The 24085-nt window shown below is 27.1% G+C and overlaps 1 protein-coding gene across 2 annotated transcripts in view; it reads left to right on the top strand.

Annotated features, from left to right (window-relative positions):
• Positions 1-24085, top strand: part of LOC148227508 (uncharacterized) — a 64210-nt gene that overhangs the window by 20549 nt on the left and 19576 nt on the right. The gene's annotated exons all lie outside the window — the stretch shown is intronic.

Below are 24085 nucleotides of genomic sequence, written 5' to 3'. Positions count from 1 at the left end.
ACATAATATATTCAATAATTATTTTCCTATATATTATTTTACATTATATTTATATTCATATACACCTAATGTATTGATTGCCTATAAATACATAGTATATCTTTTTTTGGGAAATTAATTATGCAAAGTATAATTAACCATAATAACTTAAAGGAATACAAAATACCTTCATTTTTTACTGACTTCTCATAGCATATTTTATACAAAGCATACAATTCCATACATACATGTATTTAGTAAATTAATAATAAAAGCCATTATAGACTATTAGGGTTATTTTAAGTTGAGTTAATATAAAAATTATGTTGCAAAGTAAGCCCTTTTAAATTTTCACAACATATTTATTCAGACATATTCGTCATTGAATAACTATTGTATAATAGTATAACTTAAAAAGCTGGTATATGTGTAAGAAGTAAAAGTAACCTTATGTCTCAAGGAGAATATTCGTTCCAAAGTAATTTTTAGCAAAACCTTCACAATTTCACTATAAATACCAATTCTGATTAAGTTTATAAATATAAGATATTTCATTTTATTATATTTATATTTTTGATTTCTAATTTATAATTGTGTTCATAAAAATTCATACTCATATTAAATAAATGTTTAGAAGCCTTGAATAAAAAACTTGGCTCTTTAAAATTAATCTGCTTTCTCGACTAGCTATAAAATATTTATTTTCTGTATAGCTTACATCATTGTATTAACTAAGATTTTTAGTACTTGAAGATTATTTTAATGACTAGCTGTAAAATATTTCCATAAGCTATATTTAGAAACTTTCAAGAAGATAATGACATAGTTTGCACACCAACCACGTTCTGGTTGAACAAGCTATACAAAAGTTTAGACCATTGACGAATGTCAATAAAGTTGATTTAATAATTTGACAAGACCTCCAAGAAAGGAATTCATAATCTCATTTCAGTGGTCAGCCGGTGAAAGTTGAACTGTTTTAAAAAGCTCGAATCTGGTCACGGATGCTGATAAAAATTATCGCCGCGTAAAAGGTTAAGCAATGCGTCAGAATATACATAACTCTGATATACATTTTTTTTCATGACGTTTGATATTTTAATATTTGAGCCACGATGCTTTATAACAACCATTATTAAACTTTTGACATTTTGGTGGAAATGTATCGAAAATGTCAACAACTTTTTAATATGCGAAATGTGTGTTAACATATCAGGAATTTGGGTTGTCCTCGCGAGAATATTTTTGTTAATTACTATAAGAAGGTCCGCGTGTTCTAGATCAGCGAGCTTTATATAAATATCTAAACAAGGTCCTTCCGTATGATCACAAAATTATTTTAAATAATATCGCAATGTAAAAACCACAGTTATCTATTCATAAACGTTTGTATTTACATAACAAACAAGCGTGATATGAAGAAGCAACAATTACTCCAAATTACATCACGATTTGATAAACATTGGTAAAAGCTTATTGATCAAAGTTTCGCACCTTCCATGTATTGTGTATATAATTTACCACCCAGTCGTGACTTCAAAGCCAAATTGGCGTTCTAGCAGTCAAATTATAGCAATCTCACTTAATAACAACATACTACTAATTGGTGCAAGAATCGTAGCACATCCTAAATCAAAGTCGACGGCCTTGGAGCTAAGAATGGTCAAAATGCTTAATCGTTAACCTTTCACAAATGTCCAATGTGACATTAGTTAAAGTATATATGCATGCGAATGATGAATGTTATTAGGTATATTCGAATGTATTTCGTGAGGATGTTTTTTTGCTTTTTGCTAAGTTAGAACGGATGTTAGTAATATACTAATTAATTATTCACTTTTCAATATCACTTATTTTTTTAACATTGATAAGAATTTAAAATAAATATAATGCCGGATGTGCTAATATTATATATTATATTTATACATAAATACGCTAAATGTAGGTTATAAATATAAAGCGAGAGTTTATTTATCTATTTAAATTAATCAAATATGTATAACATTAATTTCAAGATATTAGTAAAATGTTATATAATGTTTGATTTTATATAAAATAAGCCAGATTCTTTTCTCTGATATATTTATAAAATTCTAATGTAAATAAACTTTCTTCATTACAATAAAAATAAAATAAAAATAAATTAACTGCAGTCGATTAAAAAAAATATGTTTTTAGTTAATAGTTAGTTTTCATTTTCATTCTGTTTTTAGATTTATTACCATATAGTATAGTTTAAATATCAATCGGTTGCACAATGCGAATTGCATATATTATTGACTCGATTCACACGCGAAATGTTAATGAATAATTCATGACAATTTTCAAGTCACATTTAAACCAAATTGGTTACACACATTCATATCTCCAATCAGTACCAAACGATTCTGAATATTTTTCTAATTATTATTACGCTAGCGTCGCTTTATGGAAATATATCACAAGATTAAACCGGTGTCCAGTTAAATTCCATCCAATTCGAATGAGACACATTAATTACTTGGCTTGTCTAGCGTTATAGTTTCCAAGGTAATAATAAAGGTGACTTTTCATAGCGATCTTTAAAAATCGTTTATGTCAGATGTGTCGAGGATTTGTTTATCCTACTTCAACTTAATTAGTCATTTTAAAATCAAGTATCAAATGCCAAGGTGAGTCACAAATGGAGCACTTTGGACAATCTGTATAATGCCATCGTGCAATGACTGAACCTGTTTGTATAGTTTGTTGATTGTATGTTTAATATGTACACAGGTTGCTATTTGATCGGTTACTATGTGTACATTGTATTACTTGTAAAATATAATCTACATCAACTTGATTATTTGCACCTTTTAAATAAAAAAGTAATTATTGTTTCAAGCTACTTGCAAACAAAAAATGAGTAACCTTAGATCAAATATTTATAACGATAAAAAGTGCTGTTATTTCTAGTGTTTTTTTGCTATAAACACCAATTAAGAATGGAATTTTTGCTAAAAAACTTTTCATAGAAAATAAGAAATCATGTACGAAATAAATAATAATATTTAGTATATAAATTATTATGTATCATTATAGTCATTACTATTTTATTAATAGGTTCTAACTATAAAAATTTATAGCTTTGAGTCCCCAAATAATTGAATAATCAAAAAAGTGTAAAGAAGATCTTTCGTTATTATCCGTTCTTTTATCCAGTTTCTTTCTTTTAAAAGCTCTGGGATAGGATTCTGTGCAATCGCAAAAAGTTGTATGTCGCTAAGCATTTCTTCAAACTGCTGAAGGGTGCTGTCGATAATCAAATTATCATGTCTTTGAGAATCATGATCGCGTCCTCTTTTGATGTCCGTTAGAGGCAGAACGTCCGCCATAGGCGACTCGCCTACGGCTGTCGCCACCCCGTTCCTTAATACCCTGGCATTGCACATCAATCTATTTATTGTCAGATACGAAGAGCTAGTCCGGTTCTTATCATTATTTAATGATTTTTTTCTTTCTTACTATGAATTATTTTTTATTCTGCTTGTTTTATATATTTTTTTGTATTGTAATAGTACAATGTATTATTTTTTGATCATGATGATGAATTAAGATAGCCTGTAGCTCTTGATAGTTTTAATTTAATTAAAATATATAAGAAAAATTCATGAAAAATAATTACATTTTATAATATTTATAAATATACTAAATTGCTGTTTTAATATAGAAAATACAACAATATTATTCAAATGTGTCATTTTTAACCTCACATTTTTATAAATATACAAAATAAATATGTTTGATTATATTAGCGATTTTTAAATAAAATATTGTATTATAATTACGATATACTATTCGTAGGTATAATTTTGAAAGCTTTTGAATAATTTATACTAATTATGGTAAAAAGAAACATTCTAATAATAAAATTTGCATTGAATAGATCTTGTTACGTCATATAAAGAATTTCGTTTTTGCTTTGCCTATTATTGAATGGTGTATTTATTATTTGTATATTTAAGAGCAATTATTGTAATCTAAATAATATTTTTAGTACTATTTATCTTCTCTAATATATTTTTTAATAATTATAATATCAGGGTAACTATGTGAATTCTTAATTATAGAAATTGCGAATTTTGATTTGTGCTTTTATTGATTTTTATTTTGAGCTACTTTAGCGTTTTTGCAATTCATATATGATATTCATATAAACGCATAGGGCTAGTTTTTGTATCTTAAGAAATATTTTGCGAATTAAGTTAAAATATTTCTGGCTTGCAAATAATCGCAAAATATATTTTTATGGTAATTTTTTACTCTTTAAACAGGGTAGTAGAATGCGATATATACATATATATTTTTAAAATAATTTTTATGTATAGTTACTATAAACTATTAGACGGATCAAAATATGAATTAATTTTTGGGCTCAAATGCTCCCATGATTCTGATAAAAAAAAATAGAAAAACCTAAATAAATCTTAAAGATATCATAACATTTTAGCCACATGTTTTCTGTAAAGTTTACAATTATTGTAAATTTTTCATTGCAACCAAACAGAAGTTAGCATAATGCCTTACAACGTAATAAACACAATCAACAACTATTAATTAAGTAGTGAGTTGAGTTTCTAAATAGTCGACATCTTAGCTATGTGTATATTGAATATAAAACGATAAAATATTCGAATAAGTTCATAATCTAAAAATATAGATTCATACACATATTTGTTATAAAAATTAACAAAAAGCCTAAAAACTATTTATTTTTATTTTAAAAATAAAATAATTAATAATTTATTTCGGCTGCCATAATTTTTACAACTCGGTATAAAGATATTTTCATAAAAAAATACTTTTGACTTAAAACTAAATATTAGTTGAATTGATATTAAAATTCAATACCATATATTGTGAAAGTCCACAGCTGCAAAATATTAGCTTGGCAATATGAGTAATTTCTGGAATTTCAACGAATAAAAAGTATTTTTTTCTTTGTTATTTTACTTGTTGGCTATTATTTATTATGTCAATTGCTAGTATAAATAACTGAAAAAAATTGCAAAACAAAATAGGGCACTTAACTTTATACTAACATTGCGGTCGTTGGAAAATTAAGCCATGTAACTAAAAATAACTTAATAGCTAATCTAATTAAGTGACAATATATTATTGAAAGTACACATCATTTTAGATACATTCGCGAACCTGATGCAATTTGTTGTAATACGCTACTCTCGACGTGTACATAATGATAAAGAGATACATGATTATGTACAGACATACACGCACAGCATAATATAGATATTACATAATTTGTTTTGAGAGCGACGCATACACGCTAGTGTTTTTTAAAAAAAGTAGTAGCAGTAGGATGAAGTATTAGTATTTTTCTATTGATTTTGTTATAAACGATTCTAATGTTTTCATTAAATTTAGAAAATGTCCGCACTTCTACGAGCAAAAAACATTGCTCTTTGAAAGAACACATGGTGACATCAATATTGTTTATAATAATAACACTGCGTTATTGTCGTCCCACAAAAATATAATTTATTTATATGTTAATATTATGTATTTTTACCCAATACCGTTTTTGAAAGTATGCATTTCTAACTAGTATATAATTTAAAATTTAAGCTGCATTTTTCAATCAAGTAATATTTATGTATTATATATACAATTACAATACAAACAAGGTTGTAAATATTTTTTCGTTTCATTTATCATTCACCGTGATCTAATTCAGTGAAATGTCGGAAATTTAACGACCTGCTTCATCGGCTACACCGATTTATGCAGTTATAGATTTTTTTATAGCACTACGCACGAATAATACAATTCTTTTTTATGTTTAAACACATGTAGATACGTAGTTTTGCACGCGTGCTTATCGAGCAAAACAATAAATTGTTTTATATAACCCAATATTTCATCGCGGGTTATGAAATAGCGTTAGTCCAATTTAGACACCAATGTCCGCAATGTCTAGACACGATTTCAGAACACAATTGTCCGCGGTGATAGATAAAGGGTGTATAATTTGTGATTGGAGTGAAAGCCCACGGTGACTAAGGTCAACTCGAAAACGACGGTTAATTGAAATGTTAAACTGTTTGTAATAATGTAATTTGCTCCGCAATAAATCCATTCTATAAGTCAAATACTTCTTAATAACCTAAAGAGCATAACTCAAGTATAGATGATTATTTCACGTCGTCCAAAATAGTAAAAAAAGTGCATAACTGTTGTATATGTATATATGATTTGAACTATTGCAATATCTGAAAGAGCTAGGTGAAAATCTCCAATATATCTTAATATTTTTCAATTTATATCGTGTCTGTGGGATTGGTAATAGTTATTATTATATAATTAATATTAATCGATAATTACAGTATAGATTTTTTTAATTTCGAGGATGAATTTCGTAATGAATATTTAAAATAAAATTAAGTCGTGCACTATGACGTATATTTTTATAAGCTGTAAAAATATTTTATATTTAATAAAAAATATCACCGATCTACAGACTTTGCTTTCAGTTTGGCGTCTCACTGCTTTCTTAGTAGTTGTTGATTGTGGTAATATCGCTGTAGCGCATTGAGAAAATGCCTGTTTTATTGCAATGAAAGACTTGTCAATATTCATGAACTATTTTAGGTATATATTCCCAGAATTACTGCATATTGTTTTATTATTATTAACAACATCACTCTCAGTTAACTATCTGTATATATTATATATTATATAACTGAAATATATATGGGTGTATCATAAAGATATTTAAATAGTCATATAGTTAACTATCAAACAATAATTTTTTTATAGTGATCTAAAGTGAATTTATATGTTTTCTAATATATAACACGTAAATCAACTTAAATTTAGAACTTTATAGCGAGTCTTATATTTTAAGAAATTTCTTATGACTTTCGATGAATTTAAATTGTTTTTTATATTTGTGTATATTTAGTAAAATCTAATATTCAGATTAATTAAATACACGTTTTGTGTTCAATATTTGCTTTGTGTCTTGGAAATAATAAAATTATAAACATTTTAGTGATATTGTTTAATTTAAAATATAATATTATTAAATTATCACTGACTTGAATATAGAGTAAATAAAACTACTTATGGAAATTAAACAAGTTTAGCAACGTCACTATTGCGGATAAATGTTGTATGTAAATCAAAAAGTTATACTGTAGTAAACTTTTTTTAATTTTCACGGTCGCCTTGATTAAGTTATACAGGTTTTCTATGTTTATCAATGTTTTGCGATCAAAATATTAAATTATCATTGAATAATTTTATCGATAACATTTTTGACCACTATCTTTATTTTGCATTAAATTTATTTTAAATAAATAAAAATCGTATTGCTTATATAAATATTAAAGATAAAAAAACTACACGTGTTAGAAAACATTAAAATTAAAATAGCAAAAAAATTGTTATCATATTCTAAGCGAAATAATATACGCGTCAGAATTAGCCGTAAAAAATATATCATTAAAAAAACATGATTTCTACTTTAAAACATTATACTCAATAAAAACTATAATAAAGCTCCATAAAGTTTAGATTGTAATATATAATAGGTTTATCATAATTGAGCAAAAACATTTTTGACCCTTTAATGTTTTATCTATATATAAAAAAAAACAATTAATAAAGTATATAAAAAGCTAATACAGGATTTTAATTTTCAATCATATTTGAATAAAAAAATGCTTCATAAATTTATTTTAATGTTTTTAATAATTATTTATACATGCTCTGCTAATAATGCAGGTATTGATATTTATAGTGTAAATATATATAAATAATTTATTTATTGATCCTATATTTATTGGGAAATCGGCAAAGCATACAAATGTTTTGATATTTGCGGTTTATTTCAATACAAAACTGATATTTTATTCGTTAACCAATGCTTGCATAATTTTATGATGCATAACGACTTTTTATGCTTCATCCTGTGTTTTTTTTTAATTTGTATATTTAAGATATTTTAGATAAAGCGAATATTGATTTAATGCAATCGAGGTTAAACACATACTACCTTGCAAAGCTCTGACATTGATCGATAACTGTAATATTAAAAGTAGATTTTGTTATAAGTCAAGTTTTATGTAATTGTATCTATATTATATAATATACATAGAAATTTATATTATTATTTAATTTAATTACGATTACGACAATCACTGTTGTGAGCCACTTGATCGCAAATTAATTGTTCTATTTTACTAGTTCAGTGAGAAAAAAGCGAAATGATCAGTTATGAACTTGGCTTCCTGTAGCAGAACAATGCAAGGCCGTTTTCTTCTGCTTTTACAAGTAAATTATGCTTTTTTCCTTGTGAAAATACGCACACTTTGTCGATTGTTCTAATGATTATTTATGCGAACGTGTGTGAATTTGCTATAATTGGTAATAATCATGTTTGAGAGCTTTTATTTTATATTATTTCAGCGTATAGATTATTAGATATAAATCAAATTTGAACTAAACATAGTGTCATTGTGTTGCAAAATTTATATATTAATGGCCTAGTTTATTACCGTGACTGCGGTCATGTTTAATATTAATAATGTAATATGCCGGATAACAAAGATATTTATTTTATAAAAAAATACCCTTGAAAAGAACTTTACTTTCAGTTAAAATTTAGGCCAACTCACTGATCCAATTTGGCCATTGGTTTAAAGGGTTCGAGCGGCGAGGAATGAAAGGAATAACGCTTTGTAAATCTCAGCAAATCTTTTCAAGGAGGACAACGTCCGTTCACTGAAAGTGCTCTTTTAAAGTTCAGATATGCATGTGAATTATCATTAATATACGAGTCGAATAAGATACGTCAAAATGTCTCACGTATCAAGAGTTAACTTCCTCGTACGAGATGATGAACACATCAACTTTCTATATATTATTTCAAAAACATATCTACATCTAAACCAAGAAACGAAAAGCACGTTTTAAATATGTTATAAAAACGCGTATCCGATGCAAAAAATATAATTCGGAGGCCTTTCGAAAGTGACTGAAAAATTACTCTTGATGCGAAAAGTGGTTTAAAGTTCGATAAACAAAACCTTACAAATGTATATTGCGGTGCAAAATACAAACACGCGTTTTATAGATTTATTATTATGTGTAATTTTGTATTCACGGAAACCGCAACGATCATAAAGTACATTTTCCAACAGAACCGCATTTGAATTGTTGAGTAGTATTTACAAATATTAGATGTGTTTTTTTATTGTTCTGGTAAAAAAATGTTCTGGATAAGTTTATCGCAGTTAATTATAATGCAAGTGCTACGTTCAATGTTATTCGATTTAATCGGTGCAAATATTTTAATAATATCATACGTATTTAATAGTAAAATACAAGGACATTGCAAATGAATCGTGTAAAATTACCGTTTTATTATGTTATATGTTTCAATGCATATCTAATATAATACAATTATAAAAATCCTGTAAAATACACTGGATTTAGGATTCCAGCTTTATATTGTATATTCGTCTTAGATTGCTGTCAATCAAAATATAGTACAATAATTATTTTGTAACTATAACAGTTGTACAGTTAACTATTATATTGCATATACCGAAGTAATTTCCTATTATCATTATATAATACACTAATAAAAATGGACATTGGTTTTGAAAGATTTAAATGCAAATCTTAAGAATATTTCATATTACTTCTCAAATTCTTTTATTTCTGAGAGCATTTATTTTTGCATTTTGTATTTAATTTATTTATCTATATTAAAAAGCTTCTCGTGCTCTTTAAACTACATCATTCATTACTTCAGCAAAATATTGAATTATTAATATACAAATATTTATTTACGATATTAATCAGCAATGGTTTCCATACATTATTTTAAAATTTGGTTTATTTTCATGATGCCACTGGTTGTCATCTCGATTAATTTAAATAAGTTAATTCCAATTAACACACACCTAGTACAGGCAGTACCTACTCGTCATGTTTGCTGATGGTAATCCACGGAACGGGTGGAATATTTTTTTTAATCTCGGGTTATCTAGTATCTATACGCAAAAACCAAAAGTTTTTGTTGTGCCATCTATGGAATGAATGTTTGTACTATATGAAAATAGTAGAATGACAATATTTTTTTTTTGGCAAAACAAAACCATAAATTCTATAAAAAAAATTTGGCCCACAAAAGCTGTTTTAAGCCACTGACGACTAATTTTTAAGGTGCTATTCAATTTATTGGTTAATATTTAAAAAAAATAAAAATAAAACACATTTTGTATGCTATTTAATTGGGTTTAAATTTTGCTTTTGCGCGAAAAAAAAAAAACAAATTCAAATCGGTTGATAAAATAATTTTAACTTTTGTGCAAATATATGTATTTTTTTTATTATTTCAAAAGTTATATTTTTAATTTTAGTTGTTAGCATATGAGGAAATAATCAAAATAATAATTTAAAGAAATATTTTTTGTGCATAATATTACTATTTAACGATTATTGACATAAAATTTTGTTGATCTTTATACAAACAATAATAAACATATTAAAAAATAATTTAAAAAAATTATGGTGCACATCTATAATAGATGAGAACCATCCTACATAATATTTTCCAGCTCTTCATAACTATCGCCGAAAGCATCATTGTGATTGGCAAACTCGTTGAAATATTGAATGGCATCTATTTTAAAAATCTCAGTTGTACTTTAGGTCCTTGGAGAATATATAGTATTGTCACCTAACTACATTTTCTAATATAAATATAAATTACTTGGCTCATTTACACACAAATGAAAATTAAAAACTCCACTATTTCACACTTTTTCAGCATTAAATAAAATTTGTTTAATTTTTTCGCTCTTCTAAGCCTCCATTATCGCTATGAATTATTTTAATTTACAGATAAACTATTTCTGTGATATTTTCCGTTGTCACTTTGCCATTTAACAAGGCTTTATTTGTATACTTTTTTTGAAAAGCCATGTACATAATTATATATAATACATAAAACAGAAATTTGCAGGTTTATTTGCATCAATCTGTATTCCGGCTATGAACCATTAGCTCACAATAAATTAGAAAATCATCACTTTATTTTTAAGTAATGCTATTAAAATATCAATTAAAGATTTATAATGAACTATTATACTTCCACGATCTAAATCCTTAGTGAAAAAAATACAATTAGCGTCTAAATTAAATAATTAGTCTTGAGCACGCTTTGATGCATAAAAAATACCCAATAATTATAACACACAAGCGTTAATGTCCAAACGTCCAGATAGTATTACTTAATTCGTGACTGTTCTTAAACTGTTAGACCGATATGACCCTCGGTGCTAAAAAACTGAACGATTGCACTGGGAAAAGATGATCTAAGATCAACGTTGATTGATTATATTCAATAAAAACTTTGAGCACTTTGAAAGCAATCGTGATGCGCTGTTGTGCAATATGCGAAGACGATACGTTTGATAAATTATGTATTCGGACATTTGCGGTTTTTACCTTGAAGCTAACGGACGGATCCAGTTTGCTTCTGAACGTATAAAAAAATGTATAACAACTTTCGCTTTCAATAAATAATAGGTCGTATGCACATTGGTTCATAACACTCAAATTATATGCTCGGGTGGCTTATATAATACCAATGTCTTCTGCGTCGAATTAAACGCACTGTGCAGATGGTAATAGTGGGTTAAATTTCGATTTCTATTTTTTTCTGTAATATGTAACAAAAAATATTAGGTAAATAAATGCAGAAAAATGTGGCCCTATGTGTGTCTTTGAATCAATGAGTTGGTGTATTGTACATAATTTGAAGTACTACGATACTGAAAAATATTTTTTAGACTTAAAGCTTAAAAATCTTTACCTATACATACTTGGTATATCCTGGTTAAATTACAGAAATGAATCACGAAAAAATGTTTTCTTTATCATAATTTTCAAAACCTTACAAGTTTTCCATTAATTCGCATATTTCAGATATCACATTTGCCTCAAGTTTGTCAGAATCCACTTAAGCACTGTAGAATTTTCTTTAAGAAACAGACTTGTATTTCTGGCTGTAATTTGGACCATGAATTGCATACAGTATCTCTTCGTTAACATAGATTTAAGGAAGACAAGAACAGTATAGAATTTAAATTTTATTGATAAATAATTAAATTAGTTGAATTATTGATGTAATATTTGGTGGTAAAATTTTAACTTGTTTCTGAATTTTTCCATTTAGATAAGAGGTAACATTATCTAATAGCAATACTGCTTTTTGTTCTAATTTTTCACTAACAATTATTTTACCTAAAAAACCTATCTGGTTTTGAATCAATCCATTTTTTTTATCAAATCATGTAGATTTTTAATTTCCATTATTTTAAATGCCTTTGGGTTTCTTTCTTTTCCGATTACCAATAGTTTAATTTCATGAGATACAGGTGCTTACATCTTATCACGCCTTCGTGGACGAATAACTTACAAACCGAATAATAAGCATATTCGAATGTATTTACACTATAGTTGTAATCAGATACACTTTAATATGATAAAAAAATTGATTAAACCTACAATTGTAAAGTATTTATAAATTAACTTATTTAAAATAAATATATTTATAATTTATATCAAATAATCAAATTAGAAAGTTTTAATCGCTACAATTAGTTAGATTAATTCCGATTTTTTATGTGCTCTTTCAGTAATTTGCATTGCTAGTATTGCTGTAGAATCAGTAAATAAAAAAAATGTTAACTTCACTTTTCTATGGGAGCCAAATACATAAGTTCAGACAAGCATCTGTAAAACTACATAGTTTACTTGTGTTTGCTCGAGTTTTATTATGATAGAAAATTATCGCATGAGAAAAATGCTGAGAAATAATAAGATAATACAATAAGGTCTTACATTGAATCTTCTTTAAAATAAACTGTACATACTAAATTATTTATAAAAGTTGATTCCTTTTTAGTTCAAGTATCAATGTTTAGTTCATTTTCAATTATAATTGTAAAATCCATATAATTACCATTCATTTTCACTGATTGGAAGTTTTATTTTTAAGCATATCAGTTAATAAAGATTTAATTATTCATGCCCGACATAAAAATATATAGTGAGAAAAAGTCTAGGAAAATATAGTTTTTGATGATAAATCGGAACTCTAATTAAGTAATAATGATTAATCTCCCAGACTTGATAGAAATTGAAAAACAATAGGGTTCATAAAATTTTCAAACCCAAGTCAATGATTATTATGAAAAAGTAAGAACTTTACTATTTATAAATAACTACATTTTTTGGGGTTAAATATTATTTAACTTTTATTTTGGTTTTGTTAAAAGGAAGATTACTACGAATTTACGATGAAATAATATGTTAAATACAAATACAAATTATACTACAAATTAGTGGTAAAAAAGTAAAGTGGTAAAGTGACTTTTTGCTCTAATCTATAGAAAAGAGAAATAATGAATTAATATTAACGTTTTTTCGGTTTAAATTATATTCATATTACATTTTTATTAGTTCGATTTATTGTGAAGTTTTTTTTAGGTATTAAAACTAAAGGTTAAATTTAGTATATGTTAAAGCTTGTGCTTGTAATTTGTTGATTGAATTCGCATGTGTTGTACAATATATAAATAAATAATTGAATAATATAAAAGTACGGATAAGTTTATAATTGGAATTAAATAAAAATAATTGCATAATTGCAAATAAATGTGAAATTTGACCTTGTAAAAATATGAATGTATGTATAAAAAAAAACATTCCAAATATAAAAATATTTATTTTATCTAGATTATGATCCGAAGTAAATCATCTCACTTTTTTATCATTTGACATTTGCATCATTTAAAATATAATATATAGATTCTGATTGAATCAAACATAACAGGTTTCAAAAACAACCAGATCGTTCTGTATTAATGTAATCACTTCCTGATGCGGTTAACAGTTTTAAAAATTCTTTCATGTATAAATACAACTCTTTTTACCATACTTACGCAATTTATTAGTTATAAATAAAATATGTTTTTTTTTACAATACAAATAAGATTCATTACAACCCAAATAGACTTTTAGTTAAATTGTGACGCAGTAACCGCACTTAGTAACCATTTACTTTTTTGTTTGAAATATATTTTTTGACATTTTTTATTGAGCGTAAATGTCAAACCAGTCGTGATTTTTCTACGGTTTTTTCCCATCGAATTTCGTTATATTGTTTGTATAATTAATAAGTTTGTGGTTATACATTTTTATGTAAGTAACTAATTTGTGGACGGATGCGTGCATGTTTATGTTGTTCAGACTAGTTTATTATTGATATTAAATATAATTACTAACTTTTTTGTGTATACAGATTTGCGTAAACTATTTCGAAAGATAGAGTAACGGATAATCTATACGACCTAAATTTTATATATTATTAAAATTGTTACCGATTCAACACTATATTTTTTTTAATAATTCGTTGTATACTTATCAGTTATAAAATGATTTTTATTATATATTGAATTATTGCATCATATAATTAAGTTACTGGCTTAGATTTTAATAACCAAAAATATGGAACATTATTTTTAGATGTTGTGATTGAAAATTTACTTATTTTAAAATATTTTATTTCGATGATATACTTCTAAATGTTTGAAATAAATGATACGTTGTACTTAAATTGTTTGATTCTGTGATAGCAAGTTGTGAACCGTTACCTCTTAATTGTGTAGTTTCTTCTTCGGTCAATTTGTAAGGTGTTTTATTTTTCACTTTCCCGGTAGCATCCAGATGTCGTGAAGCTATTGCGTGTACAAATAGCCTTTTGTGGATTTGCTTTAACAATGTCTCTTAATTATTCTTCATTAGCAATAGATGAAAGTCTTCCTCAAAGTATGTTTTTTTAAGTCACACGTAGAATATTTCTTGGTTCGACTCCGACTAGCTAAATATTTTCTAACATATACAGTAGCATACAAAAATCGCCTCATAATTCGTAAATAACTAAATAATATATTTCTTATTATTTAATTTAAGTTTTACTAAGAAAAACCTGTTCTAAAAAATATAATAAATTATATAAATAAACAATAAAAAATAGTAATTAAAACTTAAAAATTCATTACTAAATTCTAAAAAATCGTGTGGTAAATATATTTTTTAAATTGTTTTGAACCCCTTTAAGCCTACAATACTGATAATTACGGAATTAACAGTTCGTGGTAATTCGTCCTGCCTCTTTCGATCACTTTCATGGAATTTGGTAGCTTGTTGAGTTGTGCAATCGTATTGATTGATAGTGGCCTAAATTTTATAAAAAAAGTAAAAAGTTAATTTAAGGACTTTTCAGAGTCAGTTCAAGATTTTTTCCCTATTTAAAACATTGTTATATTATTTTTTCAACTGTCTTAAAAATATGATTAAAAACAAATATTACTGATTTTTCTTTATCTGATGACAGGGTATAGAAATATACATAAAGTTGTAGTCTAAATTTTTCAGGACAGTTTCATAATCTACTGTCTTCACTGTTCCGTGGACGAAATAAATACCTTCCATCACGGAATATAAGAGGCACCCCCAGATCATTTGGCTCTCAGTTCACTCCGTCTGACTCGTATAAATCTTATGAGAAACCGTTACTCACCCTCAATTAAAAATAGTTGAACTTTCGTGTCGATTGTCGCATTTAATGCGTGTTAGACTCATTTCTTCGATCAATAAAGATTTTTTTTGACAGGTGTACAAATGCATACACTTTTTTCCGTTATTCTTATTTAAACCTATTTACATTTATATTTTTATCAACTACTTCGTAAACACTTGTTAAAAAAATCCACATCTACAAACATTCGTTATATCACAGGATAATTATTTTTATATTTAACCAGATTTATTGCACTTTTTTGTATTTGAACTGCTGATTAGTTTTAACCGATGTACTGTAAAAAAATGTGTTGATAATCTAATTAATGAATACACAATAAAATCCAACCAAAAACTTCGAATATATCTTAAATTCTTCATGAAGTAATGTATTTTTGTTGTTAATATGCATATATATATCTGTGTAAATACATTGATATTTACTAATTATTTTTTTATTAAGTAGAAATCTGTCACTTAATATGAAACAGCCTAATAGTTATAAATCATCCGAAGAGAATTGGACAATTTATTATTTTCATGTCATACAAACTTTGTATTTATTTATAAATTAATAAATCATTTTTAGGTGCTTTGTTTGTTAAACTTAACGACTTATTTTTTTCCACCCATGATTTATTCGTTTTCGCCCACTTCCAGCATCTTTTACATCATTGAAATATACCATAGTTACTCTGAGAGTCATTCCGCTTCCGCGCACTTTCTTATTTTTGAAAGTAATCAGCGTTCAAGTCAAATTTTTGATCTCGATTCTCGCTATCTGTATCATTTGCTCCGTTAAACGACTCTTAAGCAATTGCGTTTCAAGCTTCAAAAGCGAAATTTTTACATCCGAACGGAACAATGCTGACATAATATAATATAACATTCATTGTGGGATTACGTTTGATATTCTAATAGAGATGCAATTTAATAAGCGAAAGTAATTTTATCCAATATATAACTGAAACGACACAATAGCACAATAATATGTAATTAAAATACAACCATTAAACGACGTACAAAATAATTGTATCATTTTATATTAAAATTGTTATATGATGTTTTTAATTATATATACAAAAAGATTGTCATCGTGTTAGAATTTCTAAGATTATTACTTTTTGGATATATTTTTTTGTAGCAAGAAGCGCATGATTGATTTTATTAATCACATTGCGTGCTTAAGATTTCGTTAAGGCTTTTATTTACTTTCACTCGTTATAAAAGGTTGAGATCTTTTTTTTTTCACAACAATAAAAATATTAAAAAAAAATTATAACATACACCGCATTTAATACAAATCTTAATTAGAATATTGATATAGATGTATCTGTTGTATTGTATTTTTTTTACTGTACTACTTTTGTATAATAAAATACGGACCTTTTACTTTTACCGCTATTTTTTGCAGATAATTTATTATTAAAAATTAAATAAAAAAGTGTAGTAGTATGTATGATATTTCTCTCCACTTAAAAAAATATAATTGAACTATTATTCTACTTTAATTATTTTAATGATCCATTGAAGGTTATCCATTACAACTGCATACGTGCAATTTTTGATCGAATCATCGAATGTAATTGTGCACTTTTCGATTGCATCCATCGCTATTTAACGATAGTTGAAAATAATAACATACTTTCGTTTTAAACATCCACTCACGTCGTTAATCATAATTTTACTTAAAATGGTTCTTATAAAACGAATGATGTCATGTATATTTTATTTGCTAAAAAAGCACATGACATTCCTATGAACCAAATATTACTGAAATTATACGTAGTTATGTGTTATATAATAAATTCAACCGCATTCGAACTGCATTTTTGGTTTTGTAAAGCAATTATTTAACACGTCGATACCAGAAACTGTAGATTAACTTAATATTCATTGGGAGAAATTGATCTATATACATGTTAAGTAGTGCGTACGTGACAAAAGCGGAATAATATTTTGCCATGCGATTTTTTGGCCAGAACAAATTAATGTGTTTTTTACGATGGTTACAAATTCTTGTTAGACTGGATAGAAAAAAATGTTAACAAAATATCTGTGATGTGTTTATGTATAATATGTCTGCACGTAGACGATATGAGTGAGAGGAAGGCTCTGGTTTTTTTTTCAAAGTAAAATGGACGACTTTAAGTGTTAAATGATAGTATAGAATGAGTAGGTAATTATATCATTAAATTATTATATGTAGTTCGATTTCTTAGTCACTTTTCATACGTTTTCACATTGCCGTCAGACCACTTTCAATATCAGCAATACACTTTATCTTCAATTTATTAGAATTTCTCCATTATCACACATCTGCATACAGGATGTTTCAAAACTGCATAGATATTAAAATACTGGTTATGAACTGCACAGTCGAACGACTTTCCATAAATTTGGAATGAAATATTCTAATTAATAATCAATATATTTTTTATAATATGATTACTCAAATATCACTAACACAAATATTAAAGACTTTCATAATTTTATGTTTTTGAAATCATTTTTTTGTATTAAGAATCCAATCAAATCATTTCAAAAGTGAAAGATTCGCCTATTAGTTTCCCTAAATCGTTAAAAATAAGGAACTATACGAAAACATTAACGATTCATAGAGAAAAACTTGGTCAAGCTGAACCCTCAAATTACTTTGGCACAGTTCTGTACATACATTTGTCATATAGTCATAGAAATTCCCTGCAGATATCTGCAATACAATAACTTAAGGTTTCGATTAATATACTCCTATGTCTATTCTTTTCCGCATATGAGACACAGCAGAATACTCCTGCGATGAAATTTGATCCTTAATCTATCTGTTATCAGAGCAATTGTTAATAACTGATGACAAAAAAAAGCTTTAAATATTTGGTACTAATTTATTTTATTAAACACCCTGTGTGCTTTAATTAGTCAGACATTCATCGACCCACTTGTCTGTCGAGTCTTTCTGCAGCTACCCGGAGTACCAGTTTTGGTCTGATAACCTCAGCTGGATGTCGCACAAGAGATATTGAATTCATACAGACAGCAGCACTTTGTTGCGCAACGTTTGGCTAATGACATAGGAAGTGTATGTATCATACATACATGATATTTTATATAGACAATCACCTCGAAAGATCATCATAACATTAGATAGTCAAGGAAATCAGATTGATGAGTTTATTACGCTCCTTGTTGTTGTTCGTGTATAATTAAACGCATATGAACAATACTGAAATAATTTGAGCGCACAAATGGAATGCTATTGTTTAGGCAAATATGCAATAACATTATGGTGTGTATATTATATTCGTTTTACAATTGAAAAAGCATAATAAACAATGATAGGAAATTCTTCAGTGGATGCGCTAGTGCCATTTATATAATTCGATATGTAACCTTTTGGTTATGAATCCAACTTTTCAGAAAGTAGTTAGTAGTGGAATTGGATAATTGTGACATTTTAAATCAATTTACTTAATTTTGAGTTTAGTTTAAACACATGTTATGTGGTCAAATTTCATGCGATGAATTAGATAATCTGGAATTTGAACACTTTGTTCAAATTCTATATATATTTATTGTATGTTTATATATTATAGTATATATTAAAATAATGATATATTGATAGTATTCTATATATAGATAGTAACATATAGTATATTATTTTAATGAATTTAGGATATGACTAACACTTTTTATATTTAAATATTTTCCATGAGTAATATATAGGTGTATATAAAACTTTCAGTTATTTTATACTAATTATGTACTTGCTGTACCTTTTTTCAATAGGTACGATACTTGGATATGGCATAAAAACTCCCACTTTCATTTGCAAATGTAAATTGAGTATATATTATATATTTATAACACAAAAAATACATGATTGATGGTCAGTGAATTTTTTCCGAGGTAAATATAAAACCGATTTAACCACAAAACCTAATTTTTTGCAAATCTCTAGGACTGGCTGCTTTCTGCATAACTAAGCTCAATCATGCGCATACTGTCATTGAACCATCATAATGATCAAAACTGCACATAATTTATTATTAATGTTTTTTTGCATATAATGCGCTTTTTGTGCCAACAGTATCACGACCGTTCTGTTTCGAGGTGAAATATGGTTCGCTGGTTAAATAACGATCGTGACTTTGTTCTAACCGGCGACAAATGAATTTTGGGCAATTGAAAGATAAGATCTCCAACTCAGAGTTTTGTCGATTGTGCGAAACAACCAGGTGTGAAATCGCTGCACGCCTAAAGCGATTTACTCGCCGAACAATATCGCTCTTTCTTTATTATCTGCGAAGTTTTACGCAAACTTCTTTATGAAAATCGTTTCAATTATCTATAGCGAGACCCTGATTATTAACAGCGAACAATAGTGAAATTTAATAACGGAAAGGGTTAAACTATTATGTATGCGGAAATTGACCCTTTGTGAATATTAGATCAGTCAGTAAATTCTTACATATTTGATGAAATCTTGAAATAAAGTAACTATATTAAAAAGTTTAATCTTCTAGCCACACACGGGCGGATCTGTCCGCCAGATTTGCCGGAATGTTAAGAATATTCGTTGAAAAATAAATAGTTCCTCTTATTTTTTTTTACTTCGTGGTCATAGAAGTGTCGTACAGAGTTTCTATTAGCGTCGACGTATATTGATATGAACAGCAAATGTTAGTTATCCAAGTGAGTATGATTCTGCTGACTCTCAAGATCGGTCGACGAGAAGATTATTCTCTCGTTGACCGGTCGATTTTGGTTCCCAAGTAGGCGTAAAATTTACATTACGAATTTTATAGTTCTCTTACGATTTCGGCTCCCATGCACAGTGAAAAGTTTTAGATCCCCAAAATAACAATAAAATAATCAGTGACTTGTTAAATAAAACTATATGTTAAAATATTGCTTGGTAATCGCTGGTACTATTTATTTAAAAAGTGACAACTGATGGCCTTTCGCTTCTATCATTATCATTATTTTCCCTTCTTCCTGCTTAAATCTAAAACACTATAACGTCATTACAATAAACATTATTGATGTCGATGAATTTAAAAAATCATTAAAATAAGAAACGAATCACCATACGAACCTTATATTTTGTGATTAGGAATTGACACGGCCATTTTAGGCGCGTGTTACAAGCACAACTTTATTGCGAACCTATTAAAATATCTAGCTAGCTTTATATTTTATTTTTTAAATATCCCTAGAATATGTGTTTATAGTACTTTAAAGCTAGCAATACCGTTTATATATTTATTATCAAATATACAAGTTTATAATTTTAATATAAGGCTTTTTATCTGCAAATGTCTACTGTATTCTTTATATAGAGATTGGAAATAGCTTTGATTTATCACATATACTGAAGAAGCTTATTTATCACAGATTCTGACAGATGTGTGATGGCTCAAAATGAAGAGAATAATTTGTTTGTAAAAAAAGCAATATCATTGCCTTTGATTTATACAATAAAACACTAACATACATTGTCTATCTAAATTCTATATGTTTTGAAGTCCTTGACTATAAGGGACATATAAAGACTATAAATAAGCGAGTTTTTGAATTATTGCGGATAATATCAAAGAGCAAAGTCATTAAAAGAGAATAACAAATATTTATTCGTTATCGATATAATTCATACGGCACCGACCTTCCAAGTTTATACATTTTTATTATATTAAAATGTTGACGAAATATATTTTCTTTATATACTTTATTATAGTTCTGACTCTTCATTTAATAGACACATATCACATTTTTACAATAAACTGTAATATTTTTTTTATTATATATAATATGTATTATATCTATTAAATCAAATAATTAATATCAATAAATATAATAGTGAACTGTAATTATTTTAATTTTAGATTTGGACTTATCTTTTGATTGATCTATGAAAATACAATATATTATAATATATTTTCTTTACTTGACTTTATATAAAATATAATAATTCAGCAGCTAATCATGCATTGGTTATTTTTATTTATTAGAGTTTCATATAAATTTGATGAGATATATTATCTACATTTTTTAACATTTTTTAGATGTTAATTTGAGCTATATTTTTGCATACATAGTCTTATAGAAAAAAAACATAATAATGGACATGTATGGTATTGCTGATAGATTTTATTGTTTATTTATTATTGCGTGAAAGTTGCGTTTTGCCATTATTACTAATTATAGACATCCATTTTTATAGAAACATATTTATGTTCATTGCTTACGATAATCGACGATGTAGATTTCAGATATTTTAACATAATGATTTCTCGAGTGAAAAGGGTTACTCATATTGTTAGTTTTTACAAGAAGTATTATATAATAGTATCGATCAAGCAAATGATACTTATCGGAATAGATAATCGATGTTGATTATTATCAAGATTGTTCACTCGAGCGTTAATCATCAACGTTCTAAAGCAGTTTGAGACAATGTCGTTTCTCAACATTTCGATATATTATTAGACACTCGGATAACTAACAGGATTTATATTGTAATAGACTGCTTTTATGGTTCTATATCGATAATATAATATAACCGGAGGCACAATGACTGGTCAAATATACGGAATTGACGCCCAAGGGCTTTATAAATATAACTGAAAAAATAATACAGTCATATAAATAGTAACTTAATTAAATTTATTGTTAATATTTTAGTGTACAACTATATTTCATTTAATTTTATCCTTGTTCTTATTAATTTGAGGAACGTGCTTCACAACGATTAACTTAAAATTGCCCAGTAAACGGTATTCGTGCACATGCATTCGTAGTTCACTTTCCATTTTACACCTTGACCTCGTATTTGCACCTGAAAAGGCTATATAACGAGCGGTCAATATATCTGAAATATAAAAAAAACTGTATCACACACATGGACTTTTAACGCAACCTTACACAACTTACTGTATACCTTTCACATTGAATTGGTCTTGTTTGTGGTGTAAAAACCCATATCCGCTTAGCAATATGGGTTTTTGATTGATGAAAAAAGCTTTGTGCTTTCATTAAGATTAGAACTATAGTGTTTTAAATAAAAAATGTACGCAAATGTATGGCAATATCGTGATGTTCAGAACTATTAAATCCCTTGTGAAAATGACGATGATTGCATATGTTGCAGTTAAATTGCAATATTTGTATGTGAACATGGCATTTTGAAAAGTTTATTGTTTATTACAAAATGTGTATTATTATAAATTTATGAGAAATGTTACATTTACTTAATAATATATGTACTGTTTTTATAAACAAAATAAAATAAAATTTAATCATGTTAAAATATTACCCATGAAAAAATAATTTAGTTATAATTCACAAATATATTAAAAAAAGTATTAACCTGCAAGTAATATACAGAGTTTTAATTATAAATTATTTTTGTATCGCAACATTTTTGAAATACGCCTTACTATTTTTGCAATAAGTATAAATATGCGTCACGTAATCTTAAAGTCGTCTTGAACGTCGGGTTGAACTCTTATGATTCAAGAATTGATGCAAAAGTTGCTATTTTCACGGGTCGTCTTGATCGATTTTAGCATAGTTCTCTTAGTGAGAGTTCGGCTGAACTCTCGCTGTTTCCAATTCGAAAGCGAAGTGCAACTTCTCTTCCAGTTCTCGAATATGCCAATGCGAAGGTTTAGAGCGGAAATATTTAGAGTGGTATAAGTTGGTGACTCTTATCTGAAAGACCTAGGTTCAAATCCCATATGGACCTAGTGTATAATTTCGATCGATCATCACAGATTAGGTTTTTTTAATTTCACGAGTCCATATTGTGATGATTAATTAAATCGAGGCGTACATATGAGATATCAAAAAAAATAAATAAATAGAAAATTAAGCTAATTTAGCTCATATATTTATAAAAAATAGGACTATTTGTTATTGCCAGCTTAAAATCTTGTTAGAGGTAACGCTGGGTCAAAAATGTTTTTCTTATTTTATTTTTGAGCCTTCCATTATAACATGGCTAGCGTGAGCCTAATGCATTATAACTGGGTAAATCAGTACCGACGGGTTAAATTGATGCATAATCAATACTTACAAATAAGTATTAATACAGCACAGTGAAATCAATTTCTGGTAATCGATGAAATTTTATTAATTATTACATATTAATATAGTTGATAAATTATGTTACTTTGTAGCTGAGACTTTATTTTATCAATAACGCATTTTTATACATAACAATTAAGGTATACTGCGGGAATTCAACCTTTGCGTTCTGGATTATAAGTCCAGCACCTTACGGACTATGCTATTCTGATATTTTTGGAGTAGATATAATTGTATGGAATGCGAATTCGAGAGATGTATGGTACCTGTCTGCATTAAAACGTATTATAATTAATATATTCAAGAAAATGTATAATATTTATATTAGCATGACAAATATACTTTAAATAAATATAATTTAGCATAAAATGGTAGTTGTTTG

This window comes from Plectrocnemia conspersa, unplaced genomic scaffold, assembly GCF_051122295.1.
Source record: "Plectrocnemia conspersa isolate PC_06_02 unplaced genomic scaffold, ASM5112229v1 ptg000013l, whole genome shotgun sequence".
Classification (NCBI taxonomy): domain Eukaryota; kingdom Metazoa; phylum Arthropoda; class Insecta; order Trichoptera; family Polycentropodidae; genus Plectrocnemia; species Plectrocnemia conspersa.
This window is presented reverse-complemented; position numbering and strand designations above follow the sequence as displayed.